Below are 21,754 nucleotides of genomic sequence, written 5' to 3'. Positions count from 1 at the left end.
GCAGTGAGCTTGGTAATCTTAGAATTCTTTATTTGGAGGGAGGGGCGATTAATTCATACTTTCTATACCCACACTGTCTTAGATAAGGACTTCAGGAAAGTGATGGTCCAGGATGATTCCTACAGTCTATTATTTCTAGAATTATGAGCCCAAGGACATATGACACAGGAATGGACTGTTAAGGGCCAAAAGGTGCTTCTGACTTACCTACTGAGAACTGAGAATTGAGTCTGGGGGCCTAAGAATAGAAACACCCAGTCAGAACCTCAGAGTTGGGGTGCCTGGGTGGCTCAGTCGTTAAGTGTCTGCCTTCGGCTCAGGTCATGATCCCAGGGTCCTGGGATCGAGCCCTGCTTGGGGCTCCCTGCTCAGCGGGAAGCCTGCTTCTCCCTCTCCCACTCCCTCTGCTTGTGTTCTCTCTTTCACTGTGTCTCTCTCTGTCAAATAAATAAATAAAACCTTACAAAAAAAAAAAAAAGAACCTCAGAGTCATTCTTGACTTTTTCATTTCCCTCATGTGGCCCCCACATAGCAGAAACCAACAAGGTATCTCCATGCTACTCTAGTAATATCTTGAATCTGATTACTTATGCCCACCGTTCAACAACTCTATGATCTTCCTTTAGAGTCTAAACCACAAACATCCCATATTATTGCAATAGTGGTTTAACGGAGTTGTCTTGCTTCCAATCTTGCCTCTTCTTCCTTTCTTGTCAGTTTTTAAATTTTTCCACAAGGCCTTTCAGAATGGCCAAATCAAGCCAGGTTTCTTCATTAAAACTCATTAGTGACTTCTCAGTTGTCCTCCAAGTAGTATTCAAACTCCTGCATGTGGTACAGAGGCCTTTCATAATCTGGTCTTGTTTACCTCTCTGAGCTCATTTGTTACCACTCCTTGTCTACCCATCCCTCCCTCCACCCATATCTACCCTCCACCCCTTGGCTACTCTGCCTCCCATACACATGGATAACACTCAAACTGTAGAACTTTGAGTTCTCTGGAGGTATCATGTTTTCTCTTTTTCCTCTAGCTGTTCACATACTGGTCCCTCTGTCTAGAGCTTTTCTTGCACCTCACTCCCCTTAATCCTATTCCACTCCTAAAGATACATAAGTTTCATTTTAGAGACAGCTTCTTCCAGGAAACCTCCCTTGATGCCCCAAGGTCAGTCCTTACATATTTCCAGGACACCTGTTTTTAATGTACCCCAGGAGAGCTGTTATGATCTTGTATCAGAATTCCCTATTTATCTTTCTGTCTCCACCAGGGATCATAGGCAGCGCCTGGTACAGGTCCTGTCATACAGTAGGCACTCAATATACCACAGTCAAAGGAACGGATGCATGAATGACTGAATTCTATAACCCCATAAGGGGCCCATCAGTACAGGATAAAGGAAAGAGACACAACTTCTGTTTTGCAAATGACTCATAAAGCTGCTTCCAATATGTCTTTGTATTTGATGATGGGGTGTGTGCCTAAAAAATCCAACATGTGTTCAGTGAGAGCTTTTACTGCAGAAGTGCAGGCAGTGAGAGGCTGTGTGGTAGCCCTGCTGTCACCATAGCAACCCCGCGAGGGAAAGGCTGATGATTTAGTGCTCTAACGGCTCTTAGCTCTGTACTTTTGGAACCCAAGCCTGTTTTTCTGCTGTTCTAAAAGGCAAGTTTTACAAATGATAATATCTATGCTGCCTTTAATTTCATTCAAGTGTTTCTCATGTCATTAAGAATAATGTCTTATAACGTTTGGATTATACCATCAAAGAGATATAATCTAATATAGTATATTATATTCATCTTTCATCTGCTTTAAAATATTCTCATGCATCATTTTCCATTTCTACTTACTTATTTTCCTGTCCTGTTTTGTAATTTTGCGGTTTTTCCTTTAGAAATGAATGTGATGCTGGTTTTTAGAGAATATCAACTGCTTTAGAAGACTAGACCCTTCAAGATTATAAATAACATCCCTGCCCGTGCCTCGGAAGGAATGGGAGATAGGGTGTTATAGATTGGGGGAAAAGGAGTGTGTACAGGTAATTATGCCCCCAAATTTGGGATATATTATCTAATTCTTTATGTGAAATTTATAATTAAATGAATTATATCTTTCATTTACACAAAACTTTATATTTTCAGAGCTCTTTCACATATATAATCTCATTTGAGCCTCACAAAAATCCTGTGAGGTGCATGTGGCCAGTCCCTGAAATCAGATGTGATAAAGGATAGGTTTTTATCGATAGGAACCCCCCACCCCCACAGGCAGACTGCAAACTTAACAGAAAAGATAATACATACGAATGCACTGCAAAGAGAAAACGTCTGCACCATACAACCAAGACCCATCACAGCCCCCCACATCTGCTCTCTCTCTCACAGCTCACCTGCGTATGCTGAGGGCTTCTCCCGACTCAGTCAAGGCTGACAAAGCACCATCTCCTAATCCTATCAGCTGTGCAAGCTAGCGCTGCCTTCTGTCTCAGTGACCCGATGTTGGGTGATCTGCACAGCAACAAGGAGCAGCTGACGTGCTTTACCACACGTCATGAGGAGAAGAAACTGCATTCTGGGGCATCCTGGGATTTTTTGTGGTGGGGTGGAGACCCATATTTTTCTTACCAGGGAGAGAGCTGCCCATTTTCCCTTAGAAGCGTGTGTGAGTGATCAATCCTCCTCTTACTGTATGTGTGTTATTGTTACTATATGGTTAAGGGATTTTGATGTTGTAAAACTGTAATGAGTAGAATTCTGCAAGATCACTTCCCGAGGAGGGGACCCAGAGAGTACGTGGGACAGAAAGGGGAGCGGGTAACCTGAGGCAAGGCCAGCTGGAACATCCAGTGGGTTCAGAGTGTGTCAGTTATCTCTGCTCTGCAAATGAGTCTTCAGTCAGATGCATCTTTCAGGTGACGAACAGGAATTAAGGGAAAGCCCATGTAAACAGGGAGAGGCTGAGGGTTGGGGCTTTAAAGGATGATATGGATACAGTCTTCTACTTGCCCGATAGGGGAGCAAACATGAAATGCCATCTGCTGTTTGTGGCCTTTTGCCCATTTTTGAGAATAGGGGGAGATACTAGCCGAAGACATAGGGATGGTGATTATATTAACAAGCTGGGAACACGTGGTTGAACAACTACGTGTATACTTATTGGGACAGTAGATTAGAATGACTGAAACTAAGATACTCTGGAAAGTATGAGTGTAAAGGTTGCCATCTGGATAGGGGAAACTGAGTCTTGACATTTACCTAATGAAAAGCTTCAAATGACTAGACAAGACAGCAAGATGTGTGGGTCTTATGGACTTGTAGAACGGGCAAAGCAAGTTATCTGTAAGGTAGGCATAGGAAGGCCTAAATCTAGAGGCTGAATTCTGGGCTGAGGGCAAATCACCTTCCATTCTTAGGAGACCAAGAGACCAGAAGCATGAGAAGCATAGGGTGGTTGAAAGCTGCCTGAGCCCAGTGGGAGAGCTACCTAAAGAGGAGATGAGGCTGAGACTCTTTTCGCATGCAGCAGGGGCACAGCAGGTAGCCCAGGTTAGAGGCTCTGAATGATTCATTCAGCATCCACACCAGTCTTGGTTTAGAAAAGAAATTTATAATGTGTTCCCAGAAAGGAGATCTGTGGCTAGATTTGAGTTACATTAAAAGAATCTGTTCCCCATTTTATCATTTATTTCCATGATTTTGTACTTGTTTTCTGATCATCTTTCTAGTAAATGTTCTTCTTCTTATTATTACTTATTTATTTTTTGTAATTTTGCTTTTATTTCTACTAAAAGATGGGAGGAGGGAGGATTTTGAGATTGTCTACTCAAAGGGCAAGAGCAGTATTGCAAAATGGAACACAGCGCCCCTAGCGGCCAACTGCTAGGATGCAGCTGCAGGAGTCCAAGGGAAACCAAGAAGCACCAAGCCAGTTGACTTTGGGAGTGGGGTAGGGGGAGGGGTTGCTTTATTTCCATCTCCTAGGTCATTGCTGCGAACCCTCTTCCCTCATCACCTGAAATCCTGTGACCTAATGAGTAAATTTAGCCTCTGCTAAATTTCCAATACACTGCAGAAAAATTTGTGTAGGAATAAATCCAGAATTTGGGATGTTCTTTCATCTGCCTGTGTCATCTTTAGCTATTTTTAGAATACTGTTTCATCAAAGAAGAAAAAAAGTACTTTTAAAAAAAGATAGCTTTAATATTTTCTTTTTAAAGAATACAAAAACCATGTCATCAAAATTTTGGAAAAAAATACTACTCATCATCTCATTGCCCTGACATCAATTATCCATACTCCTTCTGTTAGCATCTTTGTGTATTTGCTTTCAGGCTTATCTACTGTGCATCAAAAACAAGACTGTTAAAATGAGAATAAAATTCTCACTTGGGGCCTCTTGATGCCATCACATCTGGCTCTTTCCGGATGGCTGTGGTAAGCTCCCATGCCCATTGTTTTCCCAGAAGTTACCTCTGTTTTCCTCTGATTGGGCAAGGATATGAGGCTCTTGGTCCTCCTTACCACTGTTGACAAACAGTTGCGGCTGCAGCCAGAAACTCAGAAGCTCAAGGGTAGCTTCCCAGGTTCCTGGCCCTAGTGTTTACTGGACCAGCCAAATGTTTCAGAAGAGCTGCCAGTGGTATGCTAGAGAATAGCAAATTCAAGCTTGAGAAATGACCTCAACTCAGAGGCTGGTAGAAAAACATCTGTGTCCCTTTCAAATAGAAGCCCAGCTAGTGGCCTGCTACAATGTGATGCTGATTCAAGGGACAACAAGAAAGTGAAACGAGTTCCCGGAAGTCTGCAAAGACATCTGTACTAAAACAAAGTAGTTTAATAAAGAACATGGATTGTCATATCCCATAGGCCTGGTGAGTCCTTATTTGCCTCTTTCTGACTGGGTAGGCTTAGACAAATTTGTCTAATCCCTCTAGGATTCAGCATATGATAAGTGCATGTTAATTAAAAGGAGAAGGAAGGAAGAAAAAATGGAAGGAAGGAACGAAGGAAGGAAAGGAGGGAGGGGGAAGGGAGGGAGGGAGGGGGGAGGGAGGGAGGAAGGAAGGAAGGGAGGTTGGTTGGAAGGTTATTTTGTACCAGTTAATGTCTTTGGGAAAATTAACTTCTCTGATTCTCATTTTCTCACCTATAAAATGGACTTAATAACAGTAATTACCTCCTTACCTGTTGTAAGGATTAGATAAGAATATATGCAAAGCCTATCATTTATGTCGGCACATAGTAGAGCTTAATACATATCTTCTCTTTCTCAGGATCAACCACCATTTCTACCTCCTGCTTGCTTTTTTCATAATCTCCTTATCCCGAAGATTTTTATTTTAACTTTTATTAAAGGAAACATTAAGTTTTTCCCCAGGTGACTTATGAGATAGAAAGAAAGTGATCTTTTCATGGGAAAAGATATTGACAGGAATTTTCTTCCCAAAGTAAGATTAAAAAGGTAGAAGGCATGATAAATAGCCTGATACCTATCATCCATCCATCTATCCACTAGTGTTTATTTTGTTCCTATTCTGAGCCAGGTACCGGCTCAGGCACTGTTTCCAGAATATTAAAAGAGGAACAGTATTTCCTGTCCTCAAGTATCTCACACTCCAATAGAGACATGGGTATGGCCACTGCTGTTACACTACTCATTGTGTTAGCATCCTGACAGATGAATGCCCTGAGGGCTTGCCAATGTCCAAATTAGTTTGGGGTCTGAGGCTTCCAGGGGTGAATTTTGAAATGAATTTCAAGGGATGAGTAGGTCCTTTTATAATTTTGGCTGCTTTAGAGTTCCTTTCTCTTTTTCTCTTCTGTCCTTTTCTCTCTCCTCTCTTCCCCTTCCCTCCCTTTCCTTGACCTTCTCCCTGCCACCCCCAACCCTTCTTTTTACTTTGAGAGACCTGCTGCCCTACATACTGGCCTATGATGGATTGATACAGAGAGAAGCTTTAGGTTTCCCCTTAAATCTTTACTGTTTGACTGTCACCATCTGGAAGAAAGGGGTTTGTCTCAGAGTTTTGATTACTTAATACAGCATCAAGCACATACCTGGTGCTTCAATCAATATTTTAATTAGCAGTATTATTTAAAATTTCAAGAACACCATGTTATACTGCCACCTATTGGTTCATTAGTGAATTTTTCTCCTGATAGGTAAAGTTCTTTTGGTTTGCAACAGTCAGTCTTCATAAAAAACCTTAACAGTGTCCTTATTCAAATTTTCATCACTTTCAGAAAATTTTCAAAGTTTAAGGCTACACATAACTGAATACCAATGACTAGCCTCAATATTCAATGGGTATGTGATAATATGTATGTGCTTTGTAGTGTGATAGACAATGGTTCAGAGTGCTTTTCTTCTTTTTATCTCCTGAGCCACTGTAGTAGACAAGCAAAGTAAGTCATATTTGTAAGTCATATTCAGATAGTCCCTACTGTCTGTATTTCCAGATCTATTTCTTAAATTATTAGACTCCATATTTTTTGAGTTTTAGGTTTACAGAAAAATTAAGCAGGAAGTATAGAGTTCCTATACCTCTTTCAAAGATAAAAAAATAGATCTTATAATTTTGGACACAACCCATTCCCTGTTTTTTTTTTTTTTAGTCTTTGGACACAATCCATTCCTAATTGAACTCCAGTTCTGAAGAAGGTGCAAGTAAGTGCCTATCAAATGGATCTACACCCCTCATTTCTTCCCTGCCCTTCTCCATACACTCTACCTGCTTGGTTTGCCTCCAAGATCTTCTAACTTCATGGTGGACTCCAGGCCAAGACTTCTGGACCTTTCTTGGATACTCTGAACAGCACTACCTCTCCTCTGCCCTGAAGCTGAGCTTTAGGTAAGCCTCACATACCCGCAGGTGGATGACACACTAGCACTTGTTCTCCGGCTGGAGGGGGACCTCGGTGCTGTCTGGCAATCATTGTATGCCCCTTTGTTAGGATGCTCTCCTATTCTCCACGGGGTCTACTTGAGACCCCCACACCTCCAATCTACCAGCCTACCACCTCCACCCTCATGCAACGCCATGCCCTCATCTCCTGATTGACAGATAAAATAAAAGCTATTAAGAGAACTCAATCTCTTGCCTCCAAACCTACAAATTCATCTGCTTCCACCCCATCCTCTCTATTTCTGGTCCTTTAGAATGGAAGTTATCCCTCTTCTGTACAAGGGTAATTCCTTTACTTGGGCTTTGGATCTCACCCTTTCCACCTCTTAAAGAAAAGTTATCCCATCCATTAGTCCTTCTAAGACTCCAGGTTTCTATTTATTTATCTGTAAAATGGAATAATCACAGTACCTATCTCATAGGGTTATTGTGAACATCAGAAGAGTTAATATATGTGAAGAACTTGGAAGACTGTCTAGTGTATATTAAGCACTTAATAAATGTTCGCTGTGATTATTAGCTATTTCTTTTTTTGTTGTTGTTAACTTTAACTTACTTTTCTATCAGAGAGTTCACATCATCATTTAAACATGCTGAGTCCTTTCCCAACGAAATAAATGACTCTCTTAAACTCTCATATCTCTCTAGTACTACCCAGTTGCTTCTCTCCATTCATCATCAAACTTCTGAAAAAGAATCTATGTTCACATATCTCGCACTCTCCCTGCCCCTTCACCCAACCCAATCCACTCATATACGTGTACCCACCATCCTATCAAAAGCTCAGGCCCAAAGTAAAAAATTACCTTCATATGGTTTAATCTAATGATTAGTTTTTATCTTAATCTTCACTCATCAACCTTTGAGATAAACATTCCTACACTTCTGAACATTGCTTTCCTTCTGTACCTCAGCCCTCCTGTTTTTTCCCATTTCTCTGTATCCTTTCTGGCCATTCCTTAAATGTTCGCGTTCCTCCGTTTCTAGCCTTGACCCTCTCATGTTTTCATCCTACCTTCCCTCCCTAGGTAATATCTTTCTTTCAATTGCTTCAATTACTACCTATAGGCAGATCTTCCATAAATTTTAGAAATTCACATCATCTCTATTCCATGACTATGCCATAATCCATTCAGATATCTTGATTTTCATATCCCATAGTGTCCACAAACTCACTATATTCCAAACTGAATCTATCATAGTTCCTCGAAAAGCTAATCTTCCTTCTGTGTTCTCTAAGTTAATAAATGCTATCGTCTTACAGATCTGGGAAGCTGGGTGACACTCGGAGATCGTCTCTCTCCTTCACCTTTACAACTAATTGGAACCTAAGTCAAATCTGTTCTACCTCTTAATTATCTCTAAAACATGTTCATTTCTCGGCATCTCTTCCTGCCTGGATTTCTAATCTGGCCTACAGACTTGTTCCCCTTGAGCACATTTTTAAACAGTAGCCAGAGTGATCTCTTTAAAGTGCAAATTCGACCACCCTCCACCCCATGGTGCAATTCCCTGCCCCAGAAGAAGCCATTCAATGTTCACCATTGCCCTGAAGATAACATTAATACACTAACATATGGTTTACAAGGTCTCTCATGATTGAATCCTTGTATTCTACCTTTGACTTTCACAAATGTTGTTTCTTCTATCTAGAACACTTCCTCATCTCCAACCTCCACCTCCCACCACAAATATCTGGTTCCCACTGCCTTCCAGACAAGGCTTATTGGAAAATATAACTTGTAAGAATCATGAATTTACTCCAGTCTCAAGTGTGAGATAGAAGACAATGAGTTCTGGCTTTGAAAATGCTTTCTGCTGTAACTGTAGGGATGTATAGTATTAGGGAAAGATAAAGCAATATTAAAGATAAGATGAACACAGAAGCTGTGTAAGCTTTTGGGCTAATAACATGAATTGAAGAGCTATTCAAAAGAATTTTTTAGTGATCAAGTGAAATAATGACTTCCAAATTGGTGTAAATTGAAAAGCTTCTGCCAGAGAAAATACATATGTTTCATCTTATTTATTATAAAATATTAATCTTAGCTTATTCTAATAGACTCACTTCTCTTGAGTGAGAATTCAAAGAACACTCTTTGAAAAAGTATTCCCATGACTCCTTGTTATAGTTTTTCCTCCTGTTTTCCCCTACCACTTATTTGACTTTTAGTATTAAAATAGAAAATAATTCTAGATGAGGATTTAATTTTTAAAAAGACACTGGCATTTATATTTTTAAATACTCATATGGTTGCACTGTTGTATTTTTTGTTATAATAAACTCAGGAAAATGTGTAACTTTTTCAATTGTACATATGACTTCAGTAGATCTATTTTGAAACTTGGAAAATTTATAATAAATAGTTACTGGGGCAAGACAATATTAGAACACTCCATACTCCTTTTTTTTTTTTAATATTTTATTTATTTATTTGAGAGAGAGCACAGAGGGAGAGTGAAGGGGAGAATCAGGCTCCTCGCTGAGCAGAGAGCCAGACTCAGGGCTCAATCCCAGGACCCTGAGATCATGACCTGAACCAAAGGCAGACACTCAACTGATTGAGCCACCCAGGCACCCCACTCCCAACCCTTTTTAAATACACTTGAGAGCAGCTGATTTCCTAATGCTTGAGATGCTAAGTATAGAAGTGTGAGTTGGTTAAAACCAATATGCTTGCATTTCTCATAGTAAACACCTGTAATTTCTGCATATATAAATTACTATTCTTTTTCTGCCTATGTTAAGGCCGTAGTTCTCTGCATAGAGTTCTAAATTCAGAAACACCTCTATGAAAGGACTACGAAATGTTGCAAATGGGGAATAAATACGGACTTAAGAATCTTCTGTTTTTCATTTTTGGCTCTTAATTATGCAATAACAGATATATGAAATGATATATTTTTTAAATATCACAATGGAGATAAAGCAAATAATAATTAGGCAGTTTCTATAATGCTCACCTAAGAACTGCCTTGCAGAATTATACTTTTATTGCCACAAATCCTATCCTGTGAATTTCAGACTATTTACAAATAACTGATTTTATTTATTCAACAAATATTAACTGAGCCTCTCCTTGGTAGGTACCAAGAACTCTGGTAAATATTAGGGGACATTTAAGTAGTTTGGCTTGGTAGTAGCAATAGGTGGGATTTTTAATTTTACTCTGTGCCCTCAGCAGTGTTTGGACATGTTTTATGGCCATGGGGAATAAAGGCAGAATAATGAACTCCACCCAACTATTAAGCCATGCTGCATCCTTTTGGGCAATTTCTAAATAATAACATAAAATATGGTCATTTTAACACTTAGAGGATAATGGCAAGACCTACTTAATATTAATAACATCAAGGGGCACCTGGGTGGCTCAGTCGGTTAAACATCTGACTCTTGGTTTCAGCTCAGGTCAGGATCTCAGGGTCATGAGATTGAGCCCCGAGTTGGGCTCTGTGCTCAGTACAAAGTCCACCTGTCCCTCTACCTCTGCTCCCCCGCACACACACTCTGCTCTCTCGAATACATAAATAAAAAATGTTTTTAAAAATATTAAGTAACTTCAATTTCTACCTTTAAACTATATTTGAAGATAAAGTGAAAATAAAAATGCAAACATAAACATGACAAAAGAATGCTATTTATTAATACAGGACATATGTGTATTTTTTCTCCATAATTAAGAAATGTGGTCAAGTGAAAATCAAGCAAGCAAGTCTTTCTTTCCCTTGACTGAATCCCTTGAATTCCTTTTCCGTAGAGCACTGCTGTTTCTATAAACATTAAAAACTAAATAGACACACAACAACCCCTTAATGCCAAGAAATGTACTCACTTCTTCATTCTATTTTGCCAGAGTAGCTCTATTATTACACTTTACTACAAACCAGTCACTTCTCCATAATTTACAAATAGAGATAATGGTGATTTACAGAGGGAGTTTGAGTAGAAAATTCTTTTTCTTTTTTTTTAATTAGAAGAATATGGTTCTCCTTCAAAACTGAGGTTTTCTGAGGGTCTTTTGCCAAAAGGTAATTTGTTTGTTCTGGTGAGCTTTAGTAAGGAAAGGTTGACAGCAGGTCCGTGGTTACATAGTCCTGACTCTCGGCCTTCTGCAGAAATGTGCATTAGATATTCAAGCTCCTTCTCAAGCATTTTAGTCTTGTAACCTGACTTCACCCTTTCCTCTCCACTGTTGCCATTGAAACTGGAAATGACTGCAGAATACAAATCATATGATAAATATTTTGGAATTTGTCTTTGTAGTTTTTCACTGTCACTGCCAAATTTCTGGCCTAGAGAGCTGTGGGAGGCTTTTCAACCTGAAACCTTTGAGCAATCCCGTTCTCTAGCGAACTGGGAAGCATCCACATGATTTAATTGTAGTGGCCCTTCAAAGGGATTAATAAACACTTCGAGTTCTTTGTATATTTAAGGCTTGCTCATTTGTGGGTCATAGTTTTATATCCAATAATTTTAAACACTGAGGTATAGCTTCTTTATGGAGCCCCCCAAAATGTGACACACACAATTTTGAATTGCATTGGTATAAATGAGGGCTCTTTCCCTAAAATTTTTAATCACAATGCTATCCCCCATTTAGTCTGATCCTACTGAAAGATGCTATTTTTGTGTTTCTTACTGCATTCATGAGTAAATCACTGAGTGCACCATATAAGATCCCTTTCTTGATCCTCCTAGGTAAGGCAGCACTTCTCAAGAAATGATGTGACAAAAAGCCAATCACACTGTCCCTGCGGAAGGGAGCACTATTTGGAGAATAGGTCTAATATCTCAATGATAAGTAGAAAATGTAGGACAAATTTTAGACTAGTCAGTATCTTTAGATAGCCCTGGATTCTCACTTGTAGGGCTGGACTTGTGATCTTCTCATGCTTTTAAACTGGGCACAGGGGTGCCTGGGTGGCTCACTTGGTTAAGCATCTAACTCTTGGTTTCGGCTCAGGTCATGATCTCATGGGTCATGAGATCGAGCCCTGCATCAGGCTCAGCCGGGAGTGTGCTTGACATCCTCTCAACCCTCTTGCCCCTCTCCTCACTCACACGTGGGCTGTCTTTCTCTCTCTCAAAATAAATAAATAAATCCTAAAAAAAAAAAACCAAAAAAACCCCAAAACCGAGGCATTAACACAGGAAATAAGGGCTCTGCCTGCCTGTTTTTTTATGTTGTAACTAGTGCATCTCATCCTCTTTCTTTAATGTTGCTAGTCTTCCACAAATTCTGCTGAAGTCTTTAATTCACAAAGACAAACGGGCTGTTTGATGTAAGTTATAAAGAGAAGTGTGGCAAAAATGTCAACAAAGCCAGTGTTTTCAATGTGTTCACATCTGCTAGCTCTCTAAGTGGTAAAGACAAGGTATTAGAACTAGGAAAGGCATTTCCTGCTTGAGCAGGTCAGAAACTTCTCTCTTCATTTAGAAATTAGAGCTAATAGCATCACCCATTACATTAATATATTTGTTTTTGTATCTACTCCAAGTTCTGAGACTGTGTTAAGAATTATTCTTCAAACCTTCTGTATCCATCTGCTTGGCCTCATTTAAGCTCAATAATTTAATACTTGGCAAGGGGTCTTACCCATATAGAACATACACTTCATTTCATAGGCATTAACCCTTGTGTTTTCAGACCCATTAATAAGGATGGAAAAGTACTGGGTTTGCTGAACAGTGATCATTAGATCATGTTTGACGGCTTTTCCAATGATGTGGGTGAGCCTTATGTTTACTTTCAGCAGGGTAGTCTTGCCCCAAGTCTGCTCCGTGAGGACTTCTAGTTGGACAATGAGAGAAAATTAGCCAAGGGAATTTCCAGTTCAGCTATTATGTAGGCAGCAGCAAACAACGTGACAATGTGCTGCCTCCTGTCTGCCCCAGCACCTGTAAGACTTCTATTCATGACTGTCGAATTGAAGTTCTCCACTGTAACAGGGTAGGGACTTTTCAAAGCTGATAGCTCTTTGTTGCATTTCACTGCCTACGTCCGTCCTTAACGCTGTCTTTTTTCAATGAGGAACTCAGAATGTTGTTGACAAAAGCAGCACTGTACTTCACAGTAGCCCAATTTGAATTTTTTCTTTTGTACACAGAGAACAATACATTTTACCAACCATAGCTCCATTGCCAGGTTCACAGGGGCTCTTGACTTTTGCCTGCCATGTTTAAACTCTTCCCACACTAACTACCATTCTGTTGTTCTCTTCTGCTCTTCTTCACTTAGTTTTTCTTCCCCTCTCTTCCAAATCTTATAGCCCTTTTGCAGTTCCCTGTAAACAGGTGCAATCCAGTGACTGTCAGTAAGAGAAAGGAGAAATATATATTTACTATTATTAAATTGTTTTAGAAACAGAGGTGGGTGTTCTTGTAAAACTGTTTCACAAGTCGGTTTAAAAAATTATACTGCTAAGATCCTAAGTACATCTGTCATGTGAAAATACAAATGCTGCATGGAAAGGACAAAGAAGTTAATTCTGCTCCTATATCAACTTGAATGTTTATGAATCAAGCAGCCAATTAGCCAATCAGCCAAATAGCTCTGATGAAATGACTAAAATAGACCTAATTCTGAGCCATCCTGTGGCAATATCCATTTGGCTTCATTTATTTCAATAAGAAATAGATATCTTTCCACACTGATTTTGAGTTTAAAGTAAAACCAAAACCATATGTTTTGTTTGCAAATCAGAAAGTAAAAGCTCTTTTTCTTGTTAGGCTAGGAAGAAATCTGGTCCATAGTTATTTATAAATTCTTTAACTTTTTTCCATTGACAGTTATAATAAATGGCTTCCATCAGAACTATGGTAGAAGTTACAAGTTATTTTAACATCTGTTTAATTATTTATATATATTGGAAAGATGAGTATATCAGACACTTTCTGGACTGTGTACTTTAACTATGTCAGGATTGTGTCTTATTTCAAATAATCCAATCGGGGTTCCCAGCTATTGTCTGACATCTGAATTTTCACACTTACCATTTTTCAATGTTAAGGTTTATTTTCTATGGCTCAAATGAGAATATATTTCCAAGTGTAGCATGGCCAGACTATCTCTGAGATTATCTGCCCAAGCATAGGAAAACCTTTAATTCAAGACTAAAGAAAATAATAAAATGATCAATAAGAAAAAACAGAAATTAAAAATAAGGTAAAAGCAATAACCTAAATAAAAATAAGACATATTAATCGATATTATTTTCTACTCACCTGACAAGGATTAGTAAATATTTTTGACATTATCATTTGACTCTAATCTCCAAATTATTTCTCACTGAGCAAATATTTATTGAGAAGTTCTGACTCTGTTACTACTTTAACTTTTGATAAATAAAGGGGAGGTACTCATTTCACAGTGAGTGGAACTGAAAAAGACATGAATTTCTGGGTATTCTCAAAGGAAATTCTGAAAACGTACAAAGACTATAGATCCATCACATACAAATCTATAGTGGCTTACTCTGAAAATAATTATGAAATTCTTGACATCATATTCCAAGAACCGTAAGATAAAACAGGAGAAGGTTGAAGCTAAAGTGATTAAAAGGAGAAAGGGAAACAAAAATGGTAAAAAAAAAAGAAAAAAAAGTGAGGATGTTGCATGAAGTGACTAAATCTCCAAGGCCTCTAATTCGGGAAGGAAAAGCCCAAGCGCATTTTGGACAGAAGTGTGCAGTTACAGTGCTCTCCTACCCAGCTACTCAGCAGGTGCTAGAAGAAGACTATGGAGGAAGCACCTTCTGACCCTTGAGAAGTTAAGACAAAGTCAGTGGTCTCCAAGGTGCAGAGAAGTTCCCTGGTCAGGTGGAGGACAGCTAAAGAAATTATGGGTGTGGAAATGCTAGCGTGGCAATTTGCAAATAAAAAAATCATGGTATTTAATATGTGGAATGAAACCAGTGCCCTAATTTAGTTCCTAAATCAGATCTTTGGTGCCAACTATGTAAAAATGCAATATGAGTGAGAGATCTACAATCTAGAGTTGTAACAGAGTGCAGTTCACATAGGCCTGGATGATACAGAATAGTTTTAACTCAACAAAACAAATGGATTTAAAAACTAGTCTGCAGAAGAACTGCAGATTGAAGTTCCTGTTCATAGTGCAAGGAGAAACAGACAAGAAAAGAACAGAGCTGCCTCTTCTCCCAGTATAAACTCATCATTAGCTACATTATCAAGTGAAAATAATGGAGAATACATTACATACATAAGGGTGTAGGCTCAAAAATTGTGTCTTAGGGGTATGTGACCAAAGAAGTTTGTAGAGCACTGGTCTAGGGTCATAGAAAATTAAATAACCAATATGCATGCTTATCAAATTCATTACCTACGAGAAATAATATCTATGCAAAAATGCAGTCTTTGATATCTCTGATGTATTCTCTTATCTAGAGAACTTTTGAAATCTCTGTGACATGTACTGTCAAATTTAGATCTGAAAGCTGAGGGCTTTCATCTCCAAATCTTACCTGGACACATCTACTTGCAAATATTGTTGTCCCAAGTCCAAACTTTATTTCAAATATAAGTCATTATTTCTTATTCTCTTCAAGTTAGCTCCTCATCCCAAACTTATCTATGTCACCCTCATTTCTTTAGGACATGAGACAGAGACTAGCCTAGATGTGAAGAGCATGGGATTTGAATCTAGGCTGCCTGGATTAAAATTTCCGCTCAAGTTATATTTCCTATATGAATTTGTTTCCTCACCTATAAAACAGGGGAAATATTAGTACTTACATCAATAAATGCATCATGAAACTCAGGAAAATCCATGCAAAGCACACAAAACACTGGCACAGAGCAAATGCTCAAAAATATTAACTTATTATTTTTTTATGTGTGCTCAAAACCCTGGGGTCATTTTTGACCATCTCACCCACATCTTTAAGTAAGTCACCAAATCCTACCTGTGTTCTTCTCAAAAGCTGCTCCTGGCCTAGTTCCATGGCCACTGCCCTAGAAAGACATGCATTCTTCCAACTTAGGCTAAAACCAACAGTCTCTGATGTGGTCTTCCTTCTGCTGCCTCTCCCTATTCTAATCTGTTCCCAGACTGGGCTGTGTGAGTCTCATCTTACCACAGGACTCATCTTGTGGACTCTCTTCTCAAAACTCCTCATGGGCTCTCTGATGTCTACCAGAACATAACGTAAAACATGCTTCTGGCTTTAACAGGCTTCAAAGTTGGCTTTACTTTGCCAAGTTCCTTGGTTATCAAGGCCTACTTTCAGTTCCCTTTTTCCGAACTGAAGTATATGTCCCACAGAACTTCACACTCATTCTCCATTTGTTTCCTACTATCTGTCTTTTCTTCTCAACCCTCAATTCAAAGGAAGCAGATAGTTTATTTTCTTTTTACCTTCACAAGGCATCTGGCCCCAAACACAGTAAACAGATTATAAATACACACTTGTTGATCAGTTGATTAAAATATTTACAATATAGAAAAAGTCATGGAAGATATTTCTCACGGGTTATTAAGGGAAACTTAGATCTTCACATATGCTCTTGACTTGTGAGGTGGAAATCAAGAAAACAGCAACCCTCTTCTTCAACACAACATTTAATGCCGATGTCAGGGATTCTGCAAATATTAAGTGAATTGTACCAGGCACCAGAAATATAGAAAGACCTAAGACAGTTTCTTCTCTGTCCCCTTCACTCATATTTTATTGGGGGAGTCAAGTTTAGAAAAGTATATGAATAAAAACAAGGGAATAGGGCAGAGATAGGACTGACTTTTATAGGGACAATAAAGGATGAAATAGGTAGGACTGTCTCTGGGTCAAATTTAACATGACATTTCCTAGGTACCATCTATCACATTTAACCCTTATAACTGGCTTAAATATTGTCATTTTGATTTGCATGTACATATCCATTTTTTTAATTTATTTTTTATTATGTTATGTTAATCACCATACATTACATCATTAGTTTTTGATGTAGTGTTCCATGATTCATTGTTTGCATATAACACCCAGTGCTCCATGCAGAATGTGCCCTCTTTAATACCCATCACCAGGCTAACCCATCCTCCCACCCCCCTCCCTTCTAGAACCCTCAGTTCGTTTTTCAGAGTCCATAGTCTCTCATGGTTCGTCTCCCCCCCCGATTTCCCCCCTTTCATTCTTCCCCTCCTGCTATCTTCTTCTTTTTTTTTTTTTTAACATATAATGTATTATTTGCTTCAGAGGTACAGATCTGTGATTCAACAGTCTTGCACACTTCACAGCACTCACCATAGCACATACCCTCCCCAATGTCTATCACCCAGCCACCCCATCCCTCCCACCGCCCACCACTCCAGCAACCCTCAGTTTCTTTCCTGAGATAAAGAATTCCTCATATCAGCGAGGTCATATGATACATGTCTTTCTCTGATTGACTTATTTGCTCAGCATAATACCCTCCAGTTCCATCCACGTCGTTGCAAATGGCAAGATTTCATTCTTTTTGATGGCTGCATAATATTCCATTGTATATATATACCACAAATTCTTTATCCATTCATCTGTCGATGGACATCTTGGCTCTTTCCACAGTACATATACATTTTTAAAATTTATTTATTTTTGTCAGAGAGAGAGAGAGAGAGAGAACATGAGCAGGGGGAGGGGTAGAGGGAGAAGCAGGCTCCCTGCTGAGCAGGGAGCCCAACTCAGGACTCTATCTCAGGACCCTGGGATTATGACCTTGAGCCGAAGGCAGACACTTAACTGACTGAGACACCCACGCGCTGGATTTGAATGTACATATAATCGTGATAAATCAATTACACTTTGGAATTTAGTCACTGAGTGCCTATTTTTGAAAAAAATAAATTAGAGTTAATATATGACTAAACCAATATTTGATAGAGGTTTTTATTTTTTAAGTGTCATTTAATTAAAATATTTCTGGTGGTACTTTATTATTTAACTTTGTCTTTCCTTCTCCCTAGTACATTTTTAAAGTTCTCTTTTTCACTCTCGTTTTCTAGTCTTTCATTTGACCTCCAGTTTATATTTTGTAATTTACCCCTTTTGCACTCAAAGAAATAACTGAGGTACTTATTGGCTCTGTTTAGTGTTGCTGATGGTTTTCCCTACTGAATATGTTGCAGATTGTCCTATACTCTTATCACTAATTAGAGTTTAAATTTGAAAGTAAGAACTATAGCATTTGGCTTACTGTAATGTCCACTTAGTATTGCTATTATCACAAACAGGACTAATACTGTATAATCACTTAATATATTAAGCTAAATCAACAAGTAATTCATAATTTTGCATAGTGTTGACCAAAATTATTTCTGGCTTTGAAAAATCATATACAGTATATGTTAAGAAACAAGAAATAAAAATTTGAGCACTCAAGTAAAGGTATACAGTTTACATAATGGCTCAAATCAAGAGAAAAAAAACACAGCAGAGTATGTGCTTTGTCAAATGCTTTTTCTGCATCTGTTGAGAGGATCATATGGTTCTTGTTCTTTCTTTTATTAATGTATTGTATCACATTGACTGATCTGCGGATGTTGAACCAACCTTGCAGCCCAGGGATAAATCCCACTTGGTTGTGGTGAATAATCCTTTTAATGTACTGTTGGGTCCTATTGGCTAGTATTTTGGTGAGAATTTTTGCATCCGTGTTCATCAAGGATATTGGTCTGTAATTCTCCTTTTTGATGGGGTCTTTGTCTGGTTTGGGGATGAAGGTAATGGTGGCCTCATGGAACGAGTTTGGAAGTTTTCCTTCCATTTCTATTTTTTGGAACAGTTTCAGAAGAATAGGTATTAATTCTTCTTTAAATGTTTGGTAGAATTCCCCTAGGAAGCCATCTGGCCCTGGGCTTTTGTTTGTTGGGAGATTTTTGATGACTGCTTCAATTTCCTTAGTGGTTATAGGTCTGTTCAGGTTCTCTATTTCTTCCTGGTTCAGTTTTGGTAGTTGATACATCTCTAGGAATGCATCCATTTCTTCCAGATTATCTAATTTGCTGGCATATAGTTGCTGATAATATGTTCTTATAATTGTTTGTATTTCTTTGGTGTTGGTTGTGATCTCTCCTCTTTCATTCATGATTTTATTTATTTGGGTCATTTCTCTTTTCTTTTTGATAAGTCTGGCCAGGGGTTTATCAATCTTGTTAATTCTTTCAAAGAACCAGCTCCTAGTTTCGTTGATCTGTTCTACTGTTCTTTTGGTTTCTATTTCATTGGTTTCTGCTCTGATCTTTATTATTTCTCTTCTTCTGCTGGGTTTAGGCTTTATTTGCTGTTCTTTCTCCAGCTCCTTTAGGTGTAGGGTTAGGTTATGTATTTGAGACCTTTCTTGTTTCTTGAGAAAGGCTTGTATTCCTATATACTTTCCTCTTAGGACTGCCTTTGCTGTATCCCAAAGATTTTGAACAGTTGTGTTTTCATTTTCATTTGTTTCCATGAGTTTTTTAAATTCTTCTTTAATTTCCTGGCTGACCCATTCATTCTTTAGTAGGATGCTCTTTAGCCTCCATGTATTTGAGTTCTTTCTGACTTTCCTCTTGTGATTGAGTTCTAGTTTCAAAGCACTGTGGTCTGGAAATAGGCAGGGAATGATCCCAATCTTTGGTACCGGTTGAGACCTGATTTGTGACCTAGGATGTGATCTATTCTGGAGAATGTTCCATGGGCACTAGAGAAGAATGTGTATTCTATTGCTTTGGGATGGAATGTTCTGAATATATCTGTGAAGTCCATTTGGTCCAGTGTGTCATTTAAAGTCTTTATTTCCTTGTTGATCTTTTGCTTAGATGATCTGTCCATTTCAGTGAGGGGGGTGTTAAAGTACCCTACTATTATTGTATTGTTGTCGACGTGTTTCTTTGATTTTGTTATTAATTGGCTTATATAATTGGCTGCTCCCATGTTAGGGGCATAGATATTTACAATTGTTAGATCTTCTTGTTGGATAGACCCTTTAAGTATGATGTAGTGTCCTTCCTCATCTCTTATTATAGTCTTTGGTTTAAAATCTAATTTGTCTGATATAAGAATTGCCACCCCAGCTTTCTTTTGGTGTCCATTAGCATGGTAAATGGTTTTCCACCCCCTCACTTTCAATCTGGAGGTGTCTTTGGGTCCAAAATGAGTCTCTTGCAGACAGCATATCGATGGGTCTTGTTTTTTTTTTTTTTTTTTTTTTAAGATTTTATTTATTTGCGAGAGAGACAATGAGAGACAGAGAGCATGAGAGGGAGGAGGGTCAGAGGGAGAAGCAGACTCCCTGCTGAGCAGGGAGCCCGATGTGGGACTCAATCCCGGGACTCCAGGATCATGTCCTGAGCCGAAGGCAGTCGCTTAACCAACTGAGCCACCCAGGCGCCCCAATGGGTCTTGTTTTTTAATCCAATCTGATAGCCTGTGTCTTTTGATTGGGGCATTTAGCCCATTTACATTCAGGGTAACTATTGAAAGATATGAATTTAGTGCCATCATATTGCCTGTAAGGGGACTGTTACTGTATATTGTCGGTGTTCCTTTCTGGTCTATGTTACTTTTAGGATCTCTCTTTGCTTAGAGGACCCCTTTCAATATTTCTTGTAGGGCTGGTTTCGTGTTTGCAAATTACTTTAGTTTTTGTTTGTCCTGGAAGCTTTTTATCTCTCCTTCTATTTTCAATGACAGCCTAGAGACTATGGACTCTGAGAAACAAACTGAGGGTTCTAGAGGGGAGGGGGGTAGGGGGATGGGTTAGCCTGGTGATGGGTATGGAAGAGGGCACATATTGAATGGAGCACTGGGTGTTATACACAAACAATGAATCTTGGAGCACTACATCAAAAACTAATGATGTAATGTATGGTGATTAACATAACATAATAAAATAAAATTAAAAAAAAGAAGAGTATGTGCTGATCAATGGTATATGCATTATTTCTCAAGGTATGTTTCTAGTAACTCAGTCCTGTGAAATGTGTGGAGAAAAAAAAATGCACTCCATTGTCAAAAAGGACTGGGAGGGTCAGTCGGTAAAGCGTCTGACTCTTGATCATGATATCAGGGTTGTTAAGATCCAGCTGAGCAGTGTGAGGCTCCATGCTCAGCAGGGAGTCTGCTTGAGATTCCTTCCCTCTGCTCTCTCTCTCTCCCTCTCTCTTTCTCTCTCATAAATAATCTCTAAAAAAAAAAAAAAAGAAAAGAAAAAAGGACTGGAAAATGCTATATATCAAGTGGCTCTTTAAAAGTTCTCAATCCAGATTAAACTATTAGGGGCCCCAAGAAATCCTGAAGTAAAGAGAATAATTTGACTGTTTAATTCAGTATTTTCCTAATTCATTTGACCATGGTAACTTTTTTTTCCTCAGAAAACACTACTATGGCAGTCCCAGCGTTAGAAGTAACACACTTCAGGAAAGGCCAGGACAGAGTAAGTGCTGAAGAATTTAGGAATGACACCACTCGCAGTTGGGAAAAACCATTACGAAAATGTAGTATTTTTATTAGATCTTGAAGACTGAGGTGAAGATGAGGAGGGGAGGCATCCCAGACAATGGGCACATTGTGAGAGGAAAAACAGAGGAGAGAGCATTTGAGGTGTTCAAGGGAGGTTTGGAAGAACCTCTTTGCGGGAAGCAGAAGGTTCCTGCAGGGTAGGAATGAGGAAATGAGAGGTCAACACTATGTAAATGATGCTACATAGAATGATTAGCAAATTATGTATACATTTTCTCTCATATAACCATAATTTCTAAAATGCTTATTTGATCATGAAAGTGACTACTTAATTAAAACTTGAAGGGTCTAGGCCAGTGTTGTCCAATAAAAATAATGAGCTACAAACTACCTTTAAATTTTCTAGCAGTAACATT

The 21,754-nt window shown here is 38.8% G+C and overlaps 1 protein-coding gene across 4 annotated transcripts in view; it reads right to left on the bottom strand.

The window, feature by feature from the left end:
- Nucleotides 1-21,754, bottom strand: part of SYBU (syntabulin) — a 112,849-nt gene that overhangs the window by 72,735 nt on the left and 18,360 nt on the right. For 2 of the 4 annotated variants that reach the window (XM_036075739.2, XM_036075740.2), the window contains exon 1: nucleotides 2,391-2,533. The exons of the other annotated variants lie outside the window; for them this stretch is intronic. The gene's annotated coding sequence lies outside the window, so the exon portion shown is untranslated. Of the gene's footprint in view, nucleotides 1-2,390; nucleotides 2,534-21,754 lie in introns of those variants that run through there. 4 annotated transcript variants of the gene reach the window in all.

The sequence above is a fragment of the Halichoerus grypus genome, chromosome 5 (assembly GCF_964656455.1).
Source record: "Halichoerus grypus chromosome 5, mHalGry1.hap1.1, whole genome shotgun sequence".
Classification (NCBI taxonomy): Eukaryota; Metazoa; Chordata; class Mammalia; order Carnivora; family Phocidae; genus Halichoerus; species Halichoerus grypus.
Note: the sequence above shows the minus strand (reverse complement) of the source record. Positions and strands in the feature narration are given on the sequence as shown.